Source organism: Alosa pseudoharengus, unplaced genomic scaffold, assembly GCF_046254945.1.
Source record: "Alosa pseudoharengus isolate Yale_2024_CS ecotype anadromous, Long Island Sound unplaced genomic scaffold, YU_APseudo_1.1 YU_APseudo_1.1_scf_26, whole genome shotgun sequence".
NCBI lineage: Eukaryota > Metazoa > Chordata > Actinopteri > Clupeiformes > Clupeidae > Alosa > Alosa pseudoharengus.
The window spans coordinates 1226460-1244130 of record NW_027468701.1 but is presented as its reverse complement, the minus strand read 5'-3'; the positions used below and the strand labels follow the sequence as shown (position 1 = coordinate 1244130).

The 17671-nt window shown below is 40.3% G+C and overlaps 1 protein-coding gene across 6 annotated transcripts in view; it reads right to left on the bottom strand.

The window, feature by feature from the left end:
- LOC143099259 (inactive carboxypeptidase-like protein X2) overlaps positions 1-17671 on the bottom strand; it is a 386609-nt gene that overhangs the window by 159044 nt on the left and 209894 nt on the right. The window lies entirely within an intron of this gene.

Genomic DNA, 17671 nt, shown 5'->3' with positions numbered 1-17671 from the left:
TTATGATTTTATGAGGATCTCTATTAGCTGGTGCAAGGCATACATAAATAAAATAAAAAATAAATGAAATAGCAATATCAATCCTCTCACACAGTTAGACATTGAAATACATCAGATGTATAAATACTAGGGGTGGCACCGTTCACAAAACCCATGGTTCAGTTCGTATCACGGTTTTAAGATCACGGTTTTCGGTTCTGTATGGTTCTTGTTGTTATTTTTTCTTTTTAATCTTTAACACTTCAGAAATACCGTTCTTCAGCATATGATGTATAGCTTAAATATCCACCCAGGGCTCCAGACTAACTTTTTTAACCTTTTTTTTTTAGGTGCACCAGCACGAAATTTAGGTGCACCCACATTTTTTATTACGTCGCCTTTAACGCCAAAAGGTCACCTTTTTTATCCCTCTCCTTTCATATAATGTGAATGTTTTTTTTTTAACAACAATTAGGTGTAGAAAAAGCTTGTCTTTATTTGAAACACAATATATAGGCTACATATATTGAATAGATTATAGAATACATATAAGAATATAAAGATTTAAGCTACATTGAGCTTAAATTAAACATTTCAAATTGAAACATTTAAGCAAAATAAAACATTTCCAAATAAAAGTGTTTGTGCTTAAAGTGCTTCAGTGAACTGAACTGTCTTATTTTTCATTGTGTCGGCTATTACACCAATAAATTTGGCACATGCAGTGTCATTGCTGTAGGTTGGGTTGACATTTAAGCCATTCTTCTTCATTAGAATTATCTCTGACTTAAATTTGTTGAACGGCATTACCTCCTTGGCAATGTTGTATTTTGTTGTATATTGAATTTTGTGATAATTTCTGATTCCTCCGAGGACCTGATTAATACAGCCTGACGCTCAAATGCAGCTGGGAGAGGGGCTACGTTATGTACACACTTGTCAGGGAATGTAGTGTGCTTTTTGGACTCATTGTGCTTTTTCAAACGTTTCGATTCGAAACGTTGTCGACCCTTCAATGAATGCACATTTCCCGGCCATAGTCTGCCCGCACTCCCGACTGTATATACAGTGCATTGAGTTATGTTCTTTACTGTACCTTAGCCAGGGAAATCGATTTAACCATTCTTTCCGGAAAGAATATGTTTTGGGCTTTTTCCTTTCATTCCCGTTGCCGGGCTCTACCTCAGTCTCCTCTGGTTCCGAGTCTGCTGTGGAAGGACCTGGGCTTGCCATCCTCCTAGGGACCGAGGCTAAGGTCGAGTCTTGGCTGCATGGAGTGACAGTAGGGCTAGGAGTCGGCTTTGTTTTCTTAACGAAGAATGTTTCAATATCTCTACCTCTCTTCATATTCACGTATTTGTCGCGTTTATTTTCTTTAATCGTTTCAGTTCTCTGCTCAGGTCTCGCACATTTTTTGAGCTGACAACAACTTAGAGCAGTGAAAATGACCACAGCCAATCAGAGGTAAGGACCCGCCTGAGCTCTGTCTCTTATTGGTTTAGACCACGATACAATCAGGATAACCAGAGGAGAACACAGAGAGATGCTGCACTTGCGAAATAAATGTATGTCTTCGCCTGAGCAACGTCAGGTGCACCAGTGCGACCGCACATTTTTTTCAGTCGCACTTTTAAAAATTTCGGTCGCATATGCGACCAAATTGGTCGCACTCTGGAGCCCTGCCACCATTTAGGCTATAGTATTATTATAGTTACAGTTAACCCTCCTGTTGTGTTCGTTTTATGTTTACGAGTTTTGTGTTCCCGGTCAAAAATGACCGGTGCATTATAACTTGTTATAAATCCATAGTAGCACACATATTATCATCTAATGTTGTGATAGACCTTTGCATCAACTTCATGTTCTATTGGATATAAATAGTTTTGAACTTACATTTGCTATTTATGGCCAGCAGGCCTCACTGACCTGAGCTCATGCAAGTCACAAAGGGGATTCTATTGGGGAAAGTTTCCAGTTGGGGCTGGCATATAAGTAAAGAGGGGGAGTGAGGGTATGTTTGTGTGTGTGTTTTAATGTACAGAAGCACATACTGTATACAGTCCATCTGATCAATAAATTTGTGCCTGGACCCAATTTTATACACTAACCATTTTCTCACCCATTCATTTCTAATGGCCGGTCATTTTTGACCGGAAATACACATGGGTGTTCTAAACTTAAATAAAACACTCAAATTGTCAGATCAGAATTTGTTTTGTGTTCAGATGCCCTGTGGTAATAAAGTAAAGGAGCCTCAAGGTAGTCAGAATGAGTTAACAATATTTTTAAGAGAAAATAATTGTCAATCGGTCACATTTGACCGCGAACACAACAACACATTACATTTATATAGCGCTTTTCTCGACACTCAAAGCGCGTCAATTGGAATGGGGGACCTCACTAGTAACCACCACCAATGTGTAGCACCCACCTGGGTGATGCATGGCAGCCATTATGCACCAGAACGCTCACCACACACCAGCTTGAGGTGGAGAGTGAGGGAGTGAATGAGCCAATTACAGTGGGGGATGATTAGGGAGACAGATTGAATGAGCCAGGTTGGGAATTTAGCCAGGACACCGGGGAACCCCCTACTCTTTGCGATAAGTGCCATGGGATCTTTAATGACCACAGTGAGTCAGGACCTCGGTTTAACGTCTCATCCAAAGGACGGCATCTCCTACAGTGCAGTGTCCCCGTCACTGCACTGGGGCATTGGGATGGATCTTTTTGCCAGAGGGAAGAGTGCCACCTACTGGCCACCCACCAACACCACTTCCAGCAGAAACCTAGTTGCTAGTAGCAACAGGAGGGTTAAGAACAAAATTATTCATACCCCTGGCAAATATTGATGTAATGTTGTAATTGATGTATATGTTTGTTCTGATTGAAAATGACACTGCCACATGCCAAAAGGTTGTAAGACAATGTGGTACAAACATGGAATCAAAAAAGAATCGTTTTTATCCTTTTTAAATAATGTTTAAATAATGGAAACATCTTTATTATAGTGGATGGAATCCACTATCTTGAAATATCCTGGCTGCTTCTTCTTATTGCATTGCATGTAAATGCAATGGACTATTATCACTGTTCTTATAATTATTCTTCTTCCGACCAAATTCATCATTTAATGCGACTGAAACCACTGAACCGTCTGACCTCATTCTCCTACAAAGCTCTTGTAACGGACAATCGTACAATGTATTTTTCATATTTGTGAACTTTATACTTTTTGAGATATTTAAGATAAAAGAGCAAGACATTCCCATAGAGTTAACATTGACCACCGTGGCTGCAACTTTAAGCATTATGACGTGACCGGCAGCTGAAAGCAATCAACCACCACAATCTTTCTCCCACTGGAGCTGTGAATCTTCTGAATGATTTGGACGTTTTCGCCTGCCGTGATACTTTACTTGCTCGTAAAACTCTCCTTCAGAGGCACATTTCTCCAATAACAGACAAGGTAAGTGTTTTGGTTTTTGGTATTTGAGTCATTCATGTCATCAAACTATGTTTCCTATTAGACATTCTCTGGCTTTAACGTTAGCGTGTAATAGAATGTTCATTATTTCAATAAACACGTTTTCTCTGAAGCACTTTCCCGACTTTGTCTTTCTACAAGCATATTATGGAGATAGATAGGGTAGAAAACTGGATTGAACTAAACAAATGTAACTAAGTAAACTGATTGTTTACTCTACAGTAGGCTATGTTGTCCCTCTCAGGCTGTACAGTAGGCCTATTGAAAGTAGGCCTAGGCTAATAAGCTTAATAGACACATTAACGCTTCCAGCCTAATGACTTTCACACATGATTTGAAGGATTTACAGTAGACACATTAGCGCTCCACGTGTAGAGACTGTGCAGAATACAATGTCAATGTATTGAATGTGTGAATGGTGTTCAATGATTTGCCAATATAATAGTGTAACGTCGGCGCACAAGACATTGCGTTGCAAACTCCCACGCAGGGCATGCTGGGATGCGGTAGCGAACATTTGGGGTTTATGTCTGTATTTCTCCTTAGTTATAAGTCTAATGTTAGCGTCTTTATTGTAACATGTTTCCCTTTTAGTTCTCCCTCGTGTGTGATCCTCTTTGTGTGGGGGGCTGCGTCCACCCCTGTATGTGTAGCGTGTGTGTGTACTTGACCTGCTCCATGTGTATTGTGTTTTGTGTCTGTGTCTCTGCCCTCGATCCTGAATAAAGCTTGCATTGAACGAAGCTCTGTGTCCTGAAACCTGAAAACGTTACAATAGTCTTATGCTGGGTTGCATGTAGCCTACATGTTTTCAGCCTTTATTGGTTAAATGACCATTTTTATTACGAAAATATTTCTAAACTTCAAGAACTCAGTGTCTAAAACTCAGGGTCATTCAGACTCAACCCCCTTGTTGCTTGGTGCTTTGTAACGTAAACCTATACATGGATTTCTATGCAACGTCACAAAAACTAAGAGGCAGAAAGCACCACAGAACAGCATAGAGCAGTGCTGTCCATGAAAAGAATAACATTAGTTTTTGTGCTGAAAACTGCACCAATTTGAAATCACGATTGTTAGAGAATGTTCAATTATGTTCAATATCCCTAACGGAATGCATGTCTTCCAAAAGTGATAAAATACGATGTTATATTAATAATGCAAATGAACGGCAAACTCTGAAATATAGTCTGAAATGAGATGTTATTATCATTGAGACAACAGGGGTATACAAAAAATTCCGATTGTAGCTTACAGCAGCCGACTATTTAGGTTAAGTTTATAACGTTGCCCCACGGCTGCGTGCGCATCTAGTTTTGTTGGTAAACGGGAAACCTGTGTATTTTAACGGTGTCAGTTTTTTTATTGCAAGATTAACGTTCTTTTTGGTGTAACAAACTTTGTAGTTTTTTTCACATGCTGTTGCAACAACTAGTAACGTTAGAACAACTACAACACCACACCGGATCTAGCTAGACCGGAAACTAAACAATACGCACTGATGAATAGAGAGCCGAAGTCACGCCCTTCTACTTCCGGTCCATGGGACCTACCTTTCAAAAAAATATGAACGGGAGTTAATGGAGAGATAACAATTATTTTTTGGTCCCGTTTGAATTGTGCCACGAATTTCACATATGATGTGTGTGAATTTAAACAATAATTTTTCACGTCAAGAAAGTACTGTTGTTCGATAGACTTAAAAAGTTAGTTGGTTTTGTGCGAATCCGCTCAGTGGACAACATCTCTCGTCTCTAACGATGTACGTCACCAACGTAATGAAACTATAAGATTAGCTGTTATGCTAGTTTACAGTTACATCTTGCTGCCTGCTATGTCACTTAACAGTATCTTATGTACAGTCTATGGACGAATACAATTTACCTGATTGATCTAAGTAAAAATATTTTTGCCTGAAATTGCACTGTGCCCATTTACAACGGCATTGTTCCCACCTCTTTTGGGGTCAACCATCAAATGCTGGACCTCTATAGAAAGCTGAGAACCTGTAGTTTTCGTAGGAAACAGTCAAAATAACTGTGTGATGTAGGCTACTGACAAAGAGTTACAGAGGCTAGAATATAGTTTTTTCTTTCTGCCGGATTACAAGCATCTCTGAACTGACCACATTTCAGCCCTCTAGGTCACTTGATATCCCTTAGAAACACAACTGAGCCCTAGCACCAGGTCTTGTGAAGCTGTGTGCAAAAGTAGATCAATATAGAATGAAAATATGAGTGCTTTAGACTATTATTTGCCAAGGTATGCCCATGCGTTTTGTAAAATGCCTATGGATACTCCCCATAGGACTTTTTGTAATCCAAAATGCATACTGACAATCACATGCTTACTGCACATGAACCCCTTTGTGTAGAAGCATAATCCTGGTCTCAAATGAAAGGTAACACTTTGAGGTTTTTTGTGGACTATATAGATTGTATGTCATGTGTTCTGATATAGACTGACTACACAAAATATGGAATAATTACAGTCTCTGTTTTTGCATTTACTTTGTTGGTTCAATGAGTGTGTATAAGATAGACTATACATCTGTACAACTAACATTGGATAATACAACATGAAGATTCAATTTCTATGGATTCTTGTAAATATTTCAGTACCCAATATGTTGCATCTACTTATTGTGCTGCAGCTTCACTGCAGCCAGAAGTCAGGGTAGCACCAAAAGCGGAGGAGGGGGAGGAGGGCATTTGGATCAAATTTAATTGAGACATAATAAAATTAATCTGAGAATGTAAAGCACTATACATATTGTACATGAAAAAAGTTGTCATTTTTGGATTCCCAAGAGTCCCGTCTCACCGGCGGGACACTGAAAATTATTGGGTTAACCATTTACCCATTGTCTTTTCAACCGGGACCAGAAAATAATTCTGCCATAGCCATAGGCTGCTGTTCAAAATGTTTTGAAAAATAGGTCCCATGGTGGCTAATGGAATGGGCGTGACTTCGGCTCTCTATGGAATGGAACGTTGTATGTGCTGATATAATGGAAACCTATGCTGCATCGAAGTGGGGAGCGAAAAGGGCTTATACTTATTAAATCTAGAAACAAACGTGAATAAAAGGCACAAAATAAGGTTGGTATAAGAGTTATCTGTGTGTTTATGGGATTAATGTGACCATTATTGATATTAATATATATATATATTATGGGATTAATGTGACCATTATTGATATTAATATATATTTTCCTTCTATTTGTTTTATCTGTGAAGCGACCTTGGGTGTCCTGAAAGGCGTTTTTAAATATGTAAATGTATTATTATTATTATTATTATGTTCCTATTTATTGCTCTTTCCACTTTAGGAGTGTCACGAAAGTAGGCACAATCAAACTGCCCGTGGCTGACTATAACTAAGTTCGGCAAGCTTAACTTTACATGTCATAACATCAACTAAACATAAGTCACACATTCATTCTATCACTTGTAATATGAACGTAGCCTATTTCCTACAACTAGGTGAGAATTGGCTATGTTATACTGAAGTTCCACAGTTAGCTAGCTAGCAAGCTAACCATTTTGCATGGGATATTATGGTAAGTGTAGCTACCTGCTAAATTTGTTCTCAACATTGGGGTATTGCAAACGAATTAGGTTGGTAATGTACATAGTTTCAACATGAGTAAGTTACATACACATAATTCTTCATAACTGCCGTGTTAGTAAAATTACTGAATGTCCTGTGAATTAATAAGTAAGGGATAATGTACAGAACGCCGGTCATTGTCAGGAAATAGGTCCCGACAGGGCGGACCGGACCCCGACGCACAGCGAAGGGGTCTTGTTCCGCCCTGAAGGGACCCATTTCCCGACAATGACCGGGCGTTCTTTACATTATCCCGCTTATTACACAGCTACCCACTAAAGCAATCAACTCCGGCAACAAATATTATTGATTATAATATTTAACAATAATTTTAATGATTGAAAGGTAATTGTCGCTTCCACGCAAAAAGAAGGGGGGGGGGTGCTAAATTAGGCCTTAGGCCGTTAAATAGCCTAATGGCAACATTCTGTTATTCAGAATTAGCAGACCGCCGAATGTTGGGAAGGCCCTTTCAAGTGAATGGAGCATTCTGCAGCATTATGAAGAGCCGTGTAATAACTAGATGTAACGTCAACGTGTAATTACTAGCTGTCTTTCCCATTGGAATCAATGATATAATGTTAACTTGTTTTCCGCTAAAATGGGGCGTGATGCAGATTAAATGTATCTTTATGATGATGCGCCGTTAGTAGGCTACGTAAAGGCATGCTGCACACACTTGTTTGGGCTTACGAGCCGGCCAAAGAGTAGTAGCCTAGGCTGACGCATTAATCGCGTGCCGCCAAAGATTTTTTCACCATCATTTGTTCTGTTATCAACAATCCTCTTCGGCTGCTACTATTTTGACTCTTTGGCTTTTGATGCACCATTCCTTGTCCTCCAACTGCCAGACACTTCCTAGCAAATATTCTAAGAACTTTACTTCCTCCTAGTCCTCCTCCTGTAGTCATGGAGATAATAAACACCAACGCAGTTCTTAACTCCTGGTCGGCTGGTGTTTTAAATTGCTGTGGACACCGATGCCGACATGAGTGCGATGCACTCTGCTTTCGACATTCATTTACATTAGATTCCATTCTTTTCAATACAACTCCGCACACCAGCATCGCACTTTGCTGCCGTAAATCACGATTCAGTTATATTTGGTCGACGCTGCTCCATAAAATCCATTGTTCATCCAGTGTTTGCCTGTTGAAAACGTCGGCGCTGATGTGTGTGGCAAGTGACAGTGCACCATAGACTGTAGGCCTATAAAATGGCAGTGCACTCATGTCGAAAAGTTCCTTATTTTCAGCTGAACTCAAAGATAATGAAAATAGTATGAATATAGTATTTTCTGTTTGTTATGCCCTTTATAATGTTTGTAGGCCTACATTTTGTGCATGCACTTCTGCGGTAGCATTTATTTCAGTTTATATATTTCTGAAGAATATATTGTTTTGCCTCAGGTCTGCTGCACATCTTTTGAAATTTGATTTGAAATAATCAAATAGACCTAAGTTCAATTAAAGAAGCAAACAATTTTAGCAAAAATTAACTTAATTATGCAGGTTGAGAGTCGTTCTGATGGTTCTACAACACTTTCTGGGTTGTTTGGTGGGTGCTTTGTCTCCCCCTATCGCTTCTCCGCGGAAAAAACGAATATGCAACTTTCTGAACCCGGACCAGGTAAATCCGGATGTGACTCAGCGGAAGTATCCAATCGCGCCTCGAAAATGTAGTCAGATTGTAGTTTTTTAAGAAAACTGCAAAACGGACTCTGACTTGGCTTGGTTGCTGTTGAAATTGTAAGTAGCCCAACCTTGGGTGAACTTTGTTTTTGTAAGGTGGTTTGATAGTCTCTTGAACAATGTGTTTGCTCGACCGTTTTATTGTGAGCCCTGTATGTGTTTAGTGGGGGTTTAGCGTAGCAGTCACTTGCTACCGAAGCTGCAGGGGGAGCTATGCGAGCCCAAATCCGGCGAAAACCCAGAAACAGCAAAAGAATAACCAGACCTGCATAGGGCTTCTTTAATTATGTAACTTGCTTTCATTTGAATCCCAATCAAGATACACAATAGTTGCTTTATATTGTTAATATGGACTCCTGGAAAGTTCAGAAATGCAAAATAATAGAATTTTAATCATATGATAAAATATGTGATTAATCGTGATTAACTATAGGAATTCAGCAATTAATCATGATTAACTGTGTGCTAACTTTGTCACATGACTGTATCTCATCCAATATTCAAAACAGTCATGTTTATCCCACCCAATATTTTTTGCTTTAACAAAAAAAAAAAAATCTCATCTCAGTTAAACTACTCAAGGGTAAAACACTAATTCAGCTGCATAGCTTACACATGAATGTCTGTTATTATTGAAATGTTTAGCAATTTCCCATATCAAGCATTGTTGAGAGGGATTGTGAGGACATAGCATGCATTTTGAGTGAGTACAAGAGAGAAAACATGCCGGTATGCCATTTGCCAGTAGAGTTATCTATGGGCATAAGTAAGAGTAAAGTTATCTAATCACACAAAGCTGAAGTTAGCCCCAGAATCGAAACACAATCGACTCCTGGGGAACACCACAGGTCAAGGACGTTGGTGTTGAGGTACAGTTTCTGATGGCAACAAAGAAGCTCCTTTCTTGTAGATATGATTTTAGCCCGTTGATAACTATGCCTGTAAATCCAGTGTTCTAGTCTGTGCAGGCGCACCGGCGGCACAGGGGACGTGGGGGATGTCCCCCGCAGTGCTGAAGAGACGGCCGTCGTCCCCCTCACTTTTGATAAGGGAAAAAAGCCTTATAGGTACTGCTAAATAAATAATAACCTATAGGTTTGCGCTGGCTATGTAAAACTCCTCATTAACAGCATCACACCACTAACCACAGCCATGTAAGACTGCACAATCTCATATTCACTCAGTTGGATATCTGAAGCCAGTTTGTCTAACAACCATCATAAAATAATCCAAGCTACTTAGTGTAAATCCTCAAATTATGGCTGGGGTCTTTTATTTAGCCTACTTAGGCTGTGCAAATCACAGCACCTTTATTTGGTGCAGGCTGGTATTCGAGGCGTTTGGAGTGGCATACCGGTACGCTATCAAAAGCATAAAATTTTCGGTTTGGTTTGGGATTTAATTTACTTTTGGACTGTTTGATTATATTTCTAAATGTTGGGACTGATGGGCACTGAAATCTAGGAGGTATTTGATGGTTCACTATTACGTTTCATGCAGTTGAAAAAGTGTCGGGATTCCACCGCTGTTTATTGTGAGACAAGGCAGCCGTTCATTGAACAGGGGCTGTGCTGTAGTGGAAACCTTTTTATGGAGCCAAGTAGCCTAAATTGAGTTATTGTTTAATTATGCATGATTTAGCCTACTTTTTATTAAATTTGTAGGCTGGAATGCCAATCAGCTTGAAGGGGGCGGCAAGCGAATGAGTGTGAAAGCATGTGTTGGAGTCCCATGGTATATGAAAACGACTTTCTTTGCCAACAGTATTAATCCAACCCACATGTGAGATTGAGGCTTGCCCACCCCTCTCTCATATCAGGATGACCGCAAGAAGAACGACTAGGCAACTCAAAACTAAAGTGAAGCGGGTGCGAGTTTTATTTACAGTGCAGTAGTAGTGATTAACAAAAGAGAAAACAAAAACTGAGGATAAACGGAAAACAAAACCGGCCTCAATCAGGCAACACAAATATAACTACAACAAAAGACTGTTTAGATAACTATCACAATAGCACTTTCCCTTGCACTTACTTCTCTGCACAGCTTCACAGCAAGCGTGTTTTCCCCTGGCTCTCTCTCTCCCCAAATGAAAACCCCTGCCCTTTTGAAGGGCTCACAATCTACCAGAGAGCAGTGATTGGACAGACACTAAACTAATCAGAAAATGGCATTACAAAAACCTTTAAAAACATACATTTAGAAGTACATATAAATTACCACAATATCCCCAGAAAATAGCTTTTAAAAAGTAGAAAACATACATCCCACATTTACTCAGTATATGCATGAAATAAAGCTACAAAACAATAATTACTCACATATTACATCACCATGACAATCAAAGCAAAGATTGTTAAGGCGGCGCAAGATATTTCATCAGGAGCCACTTCCGGGAACCCGGATCGCACGAGGGGGGGGGGTCAAAATCCCCCTTTATGCAGAGCAGAGGCAGCGACTGCTCCATTGAAGTCTATGGGCATAGCTCATTTCATCACATATGCTAAGGTCTTGGTTCTATAGAGTTAGGAATGTGAATTTCGGGCACATTTTCATGATCCTCAAACCCTTCTGAACATTTCAGGTACATTTTTAGCATTTTTGAGCAATCCAGTCTGGAGAAAATCAACCTTATATCAGGTGTGTGCCGGTTATTTATGCCGCTGCTGTTGGCCGGTTGCAACTTACGCTCGTCAATACGTCATCGGCACGCCTCTTTATGCAGACAGGATTCGATCCCCATTTCACGCCCATAGACATGAACTACGACAAAGTATCTTGCTCCGCCTTAACAATCTTTGATCAAAGTTCGCACCACTGAACCGGACAGTGGTTAAGAACATTGGTTCCGCAAGGGCTCCGGTTTCCCCACGGGCCATTCCGATGGAACACCCATTGGCAGCGGTGAGTGAGAAATGTTTGTTTGTAGCAGGGTTTCCGTTGTCCGGTAATTACCGGACATTGGGCGGAAAAAAAATGAAATGTTCGACAAAATTAAATCTCTCCGGTCAAATTGTCCGATTGAAATTGGCTAATAATCCCGTCCCCTAACGCAATCTGAATTTGAGAATAAGCCTTAATAGGTAAACCTATATTATACGTCCTCTGGCTATGTTTTTAAATGAACAGGCTCTACCGTTTGAAAAGTAAGCTATTAAACAACACTATGCCTGCTGCATTTCAAATAGGGAGAGCACGCTTAAAACGTCCATGTTAAATACGAACAAATGAGTGAGGCGGTTCAAACATGGCCAGGCCCAGGCAGAGCCTTAAAAGTTTTTTCAGAGGCCAGACGCGATAGATGATGATAAATTGGTAACGTCTGAAGCCTCATATGTCCGGTCAACTCCACCACCACCAGATAATAGGGGTGTAACGGTACACAGAAGTCACGGTTCGGTTCATACCTCGGTTCGGACATCACGGTTCGGTACGAGTTCGGTACAATGGAGGGAAAAGCAAAACAAAAATGCAGAAAGCATGTCTCAGGCTGTACCATCTAGTGTCATACAGTCTCTTCCCTGAGCTATCTGCAACAGCCTGAAGTGTGTAAGATGTAGGCTAAACAGTACAATAAGTACCCAGACTCCATCTGTAACTTGTAAACAAAATAAGACAATCAGCTATAAAACTGAAAATAGGCCTACAGTATCTCTTATTTCTGAAAGTGCAAATTACATAGAAAAATGATTTTTAAAAATCCACTTAAGCAAGACCTTCAACATCTGTGTTTAGTTGTATATGGAAGGGTCTACAATTTGCCTCAATATTTTTCATTGTGTGTAAAGTAATAATCTAGCCTACTAACTGTGAAAATATTACACTATTTTGCCTTTTTTTAAAAAACGAAATTGCTCCTTTCATTTCATAAACAGACTACAACTAGAAGTCACGTGACTTTGCCCTTTGACGTTAACTCACCGTAGCATGGTTTGTTTATTAGCCTGGTTAGCGTTGTCACTTTATTTTACTGTCTATGCACTTAACACTACCAGCTCCTCATGTGAGAAGTTACAAGTTACCCCAACATAAAGGTAATTACCACGCGATTTACATAGCTTTCTGTCATTACGAAATCATTTAATTTAAGCCATAGGTTTTGGCCCTATTTGTATGTGTATCCAAAGGCTGCTGAAGCGCAGGGGAAGTTTTTTTTCCCCCTCGTTTCAGTGATTGGTAGCCTACATCATCTGGGTGATGGCTTCGAATATGTGTAGCATTTTTTCCACTCACATACCCAACAACTGCTGAACAACGCCGACACACAGTTTCATCTTATCCACCACTCTTTCGCCTGTACTAACGTTACTGTAACTGAAGTTCTCAAACTTGCGATCTTAAAGAGACCAGCAGATCCTCTAACTCTTGTGGGTCTAACCTTAGTGCTGCTAATGACTGACGGACTCGACTGACGACCTACAGATTAGCGTTAGGTGTCGCTAAAGAACTCCCGTAACTCTCGCTACTTAACAGTAATTGCGCATGACATTAATTAATCCGCACACGAGTTTTATGTATTTTTATACCGTGTATTCTCCGTGTAAATTCATGCACCGAACCGTGACGCCCGTACCGTTTCGGTTCAATACGAATACATGAACCGTTTCACCCCTACCAGATAAAAAGCAGAAGTGTCGGGCGTATCTGTCAGAATCAGTGACATTGGAAGTGGAGTTGCGGGGGGTGCGGCCGCTCCAAGACACTGTCATTCTCCGTGTACACTGGACATGCAAAGTGTTCTTTACCCAAAGCATACAGTAGGCCTATGCGTTCTCTGTCTATGATCTGCAGGGTTAGGGCCTCCTCGACGAGGCGATTACTGGTGCGCGGATAATTTCTGGCACAATTAAACGGTATCATTGAACCGCGGCCGAAAGAAAAAAAAACCTAAACATTTCCCAGAATAGGAAACATTTCTTAATTTATTGTTATCAAATAAAGAGGCATAGCATTAGGGGGTAGTGGTGTGAGCGCTCATTCTTGTGTGTGCGCATCTGTGTAAGTTAAACAGTCACCACTGGAGATAACGTGGGTAGCAGCAACAAACAACGTAGCCTTTTTAAAACAACGAACGAAGCGGACTCTTGCTGTCCATGAAAAGATACTGGCTAGATCTTGTTAGGCATGTTTAAGTTGGGCTAATGAACATGTTGCCTTCTATACAGCCTGATTATGTCATTCTTTAAGCTACATAGCCTGTCTCCAGTTTTCCTAAATTTGACTAATTAAGAAGGGATAATAGGATATTTGACCGGCATATCATCAAAAGGTCACTTTGACCGGCACCATTTTTTTCTAGCGGAAACTTTGTAGTTTGTAGTGCGGTGAACTATTGTGTTGCGAGTGGAATATGGGATGAGACAACTGGTACCTGCGCTGCTCGCAGCGATGGTAAGTACATGTTTTAACTGAGAAATGTGTGCGTTTGTGACGTGTGCATTTTCGTGATAGCCGCGCTAAAAGGCAAAAGTTTGAATAAGGTGTGTAGGAGATGCTAACAGGTGTCTGGGTCTATGTGTGTGTGCGAGTGCGCTTGCGTTTCAATGGGAGTGTCTGTGCGTGTGTGAGTGTAGAAAGGATGTGTCGCTGGCGTTTTGGTGAAAAATGTCACTACCACACATCTTCATTTTTCACACAACAATTTAATAAAATATTAAGAAGAGGTCTTATTTCATTGAATTAAATCGAAATAATGTCTTCTAGTGCTGGTGGACTGATAGCCCTACTGGGCAATTATTACCCCGTCTTGTATTTGGGGACTGGCCTTTATTTGTCCGGCTATAAATATAATCAATCCCGTGCATAATTTGAGGAGTTATGGTAGCCTAGTCTCCTGCTCATCCTGACATTAGCTGTTATGTTTACTGAAACTCAACTAGCCTGATCAACTCATTTTCACTAACTTATAAAATACAAGTCTATACCCAATGATTTTGTTCTATGACATTTATTTCAAACATAGACCTCTCCAGAATAAGTCCCGCCTCCGTAACTTCCGTATCCATCCAATTTCCGGGCGTCGATTGTCTATGGGAAATAACATGGCGTTTCGAAATATCATACCAGTAAAACATCTGTAGGTAGCGAAGTAGAAAAAGCTGGTGGGCAGATTGGCCTACACACTTCTGCCATCTAGTTTCCACTGGATTTTTTGATTGTCGGTGCCGTTTAAGTAGTATACTATAGACCAGGGGTTACCAAACTTTTCCACGACAAGGCCCCCCAAATACCACTAGGTTCTGGCCAAGGACCCCTTGATGTGTTATTAAACCCATCGAAAATACTACGGCAAATTTTTACATTTGAAGCTTTCTGCTATATGAGAGATATAACTCTACTATTATTCCCCGTCATTATCATGGAAAATATAATGTTCAGATATGCGACAAATTATTCTAATGGCATTGTATAACAACCCTAATAGTAATGGGTATATTTAAAATTTTTCAATGTTGCTTTTATTTTTCCTTCCAAATTGCTGAGGCCCCCCTGGCACCCCCTCGCGGCCCCCCAGGGGGCCCCGGCCCCCACTTTGAAAACCACTGCTATAGACTAAACTACTTAAACGGCACCGAAAATAAAAAAATCCAGTGGAAACTAGATGGCAGAAGTGTGTAGGCCAATCTGCCCAGCAGCTTTTTCTAATTTGTCACCTACAGAGTTTGACAGGTACGATCTTTCAAAACGCCATGTTATTTCCCATAGACATTTGACGACCGAAGGTTGGATGGATACGGAAGTTAGGAGGCGGGACTTATTCTGGAGAGGTCTATAATTTCAAGACACAAATATATTGGCTACTTCAGTTACCTTAGTGCATAAATCCCAGAGAGTAGGCTACCACACCCCACAGTGATAGGCCTACTAGCGTTCTTACGCGTTCAGTGTGAGGTCCTAAACAAGCTGAGAATTTAGCGGTGTTACGTCTGCCTGTCACAGACGTGAGGAGTTCTTTGAAGCTTGGGATAATAGTGCTACAGTGACTACAGTAACAGTATTTTATTTTACTTCTTATGTAATATGTTTTTTTTTTCAATTTTATAAATGCTTTGTTTAAATGCTGTTGGAACGGCCCCAGCCGTGGCGCAACTGGCTGCACCGTACGCCGACGACCCGGGTTTGATTCCCGCCCCGTGGTCCTTTCCGGATCCCATCCCTACTCTCTCTCTCTCGCTTCCTGTCATTCTCCACTGTCCTATCGAATTTAAGGCATACAAAGCTCCAAAAAATATACTTAAAGGAACCGTATGTAAGAAATGTAATTCAATTAATCATAAAATGGCCCTGATTTGTCACTAGACATTAGGAAATCATGCTAATTTCAAATACTTATATCACTGACAACAGTAGTCCGGCCAGGATATCGTCATTTAAAAAAGTGAAGTTGCAGCCCTCAACTGATGTTGATGTTTTCATATTTGTGTTTTAGCCTGATCCGCCACCCTCCACCTATCTAGTAATCACAAAGTCAGTAGTGTTTCAGCATTTGGGTTGCCAGCTCTGCTCTAGTTACCACATCTGCGGTGTACACTGCTCTACAGTATTTTGAAAGTGATTGTAGTACCAGTTTTGGCCAAAATCCTACATATGGTTCCTTTAATAAAAATAAATGCTGTTGGAACAAATAGTAATTGATTATAAAGGCAACTTTCTGTGTTCTGGACTGGTAACTTGTTAAGCCAACATGTTCTAACATTGCATCAATAAATGTTAAAACACATAGTGGAGAGTTGATTTGGTTTATACCAGACAATTTTAAGTAGGCCCAACTAGGCTATTTGATTATGTAGCCTATGGTTGGATCATAGGCATGGCAATTCATTCATGGCTTCATAAAATATCAACATCCCATGTTGCTTTTAGAGTATTCTACCATTGGCCCAAGTAGTGTGAAATAAATCTAAAAAATAAAAGTAGAATTGGACATAGCAAGAAGATGGTCTGAGGGCAGATCTGGCATTGTGCTCATCTCACAGTTTTGACCATTTTTATAAAAAAAATATTTTGAAAACAATCAATGGTATTATCTAAATATTCTGGCTGATGGTCGAAAGCGGGCGAGAGGTGGCGATCCGATATCTGATCTCACTATGGGATTGTGTTCACAATTTGGTCCCCCTTACTTTTAAAATATCTCCTGCACCCCTGAGTCTGTGTAGTAAAATATTGCGATCAACAGTGTCAAATGCTGCACTAAGGTCCAGTAGCACTAGGACTGATGTTTTACCTATTGCTATTTTTGCTACTTGAATCTTAAACTTTTCTTGTCCCTATTGATTATTAGTCTGATTGAGTAAACGTCATTGGCTGGCTGTGATTTGACCTAGTAGGCTTCCATAGAATATAGCCAAGTTTATTTCTTGTTGCGAGAGTCTTTTTGTTTGGCGGCCAATTCGCTTGCGGGTGAGACTAGGATGACTCACTAATAGTAGCGGCTCAAAGTATACGGAGGCTCGTAAACTTGGGATGACTGGTGTCCAAACGGATTATAACATGGAACTTGGCTACTGAAGCACTTGTGGACTACGGGGTGTTGCTCTGCGAACTGGCTCTCTCTCTCAGGTGACTAATTGCTGCACACACGCTGTTTAATCGGCCTAGCTGTTTTGTGGTCGACGTTTCTGTATGCTGGTCGTTGTCTGTGACAAGATACAGACCGTAATGTTTTCTTAGGGATTTAGAGACTATAAATAGATTCTGCAATATCGTAACGTTTTCTCAGATATTCAGATACTATACATGGGCTCTTCTACACTGGAACGTTTGTTCGGGATTTAGAGACTATAAATAGATTCTTCAACATCGTAACGTTTTCTCAGGGATTCAGATACTATACATGGGCTCTTTTACACTGGAACGTTTGCTCGGGATTTAGAGACTATAAATAGATTCCTCAACATCGTAA